Below are 1515 nucleotides of genomic sequence, written 5' to 3'. Positions count from 1 at the left end.
AAAGAGGAAGACCCCCAACGAGATGGATCAGCCAGGTGGCATCATTGATGGACTCAAGTGTGGCAGCGGTAGTGAGGTTGCCCCAGGATCGAACACTGTTTCGTTCTGCTGTGCATGGGGTCGCTATGAGTCGGTTCCGACTCGATGGCACATGACAACAATATTAAGTCAATGGAACAAAGACAGAAAATGTGAATGAGTTTAAAACATAAAAGAATGTGACTTGCCTCACAATTCAACTTACTAATGATTTGCTAATTCTAGAATACCCTCTGCCTAGTAAACCTTTTCTATAGTTCAAGGCATAAGAAGGGTACAATCTGAATGGTGTGCTACAAACAGTAATTTTCTGGTTTTCCTGTGGTTTGATGTATTTTAGCTGAGTTGTGATGATGCTCAATTCCTTCCACTCAATCTGAAAGTTGAGTACCAGCTCTTCTGCTTGTTAACTTCCTAAATGCACTTCTCTATAGCCTCAAAAACAACTTCATAAAAATAAATCTCCCTGTCTGTGGTTAGATTATCTTCTATTTGTTTGTTTTTAAAATGTCTCAATTAGCTCACTTGCCTTGTCTGGTTAGATACATAAAGAAATATGAGATTTCAGGGTAATATTTTAGTGAAGCGATAAGATGCTCAGACAGATTTCTCCTTAGTGTATCCTTTTCTTTCTTAATAAATGTTTTATTGTGAATTAAGTTATAGTTTACATGGGAGAACATTCGTTTTTACATTAATTCTATCATATATCGTTTCATTGCCATAGTTACAATCCCATCCACGCTTCATCAAGCCTGCACCCCCACCCCCCAGTCATCAGCACATAGTCCCTTTCCCTCTCTGGATCTCAACTCCCCAGCCACTCCATCTCTCCACATCTTCATCTCTACCTCCATCTCAGGCATTACTGCTTCTCTGGGTAGGGTCCTGCTCTACGCTTTTCTCCATTGATGGTCCCAGGGCCCTCAGCTCCTAGACTGAAAAGTTAATAAATCCCCTCCTTGTTATAAAATGTCCACCTTTACTTTTCCAACCCTCACAATTAGTCCTGATAACAATTATTCACTATTTCATCACAAGAGACCCATCTGCATTTCACTTCATCAGCCCTTCCTAGACAGGCTGGATACTACTCACTGGAGACTCTACCTTCCTCCAAGTCCTCTGGATCTAGGTTCCCTCTTGAAAGCTTGTAAGCCAGTCACTTCTTGCCTTTGTACCCCAAATCCCATTTTGGGGAGTCAATGTCCAAGTTGCCCATCCTTGTCTACTCTTTGTGTGGAGGGTATTATGTGCAGAATTTGGGGTCCCCAAAGACCACCAAAAAGCTGTCGCTGAAGCAAGTGCACAAGGATTGTTTATTCAAGCTCGAGCCTGGGCCTTCTCCGTATCCGGCACAGCGGACTCAGGAAAAGGCCCTGAGCTCTTTGTTAGTGGAGTTTTTATAGAGTTTTCAAACAAGCTTAGGTTTTTCAGTTTTACAATATGTGGATTGGTTGACATTTGGCAAAGTAT

The sequence above is a fragment of the Chrysochloris asiatica genome, unplaced genomic scaffold, assembly GCF_000296735.1.
Source record: "Chrysochloris asiatica unplaced genomic scaffold, ChrAsi1.0 scaffold00167, whole genome shotgun sequence".
Lineage (NCBI taxonomy): Eukaryota > Metazoa > Chordata > Mammalia > Afrosoricida > Chrysochloridae > Chrysochloris > Chrysochloris asiatica.
The sequence above is the reverse complement of the archived record's forward strand: the minus strand, read 5'-3'. Positions refer to the sequence as shown.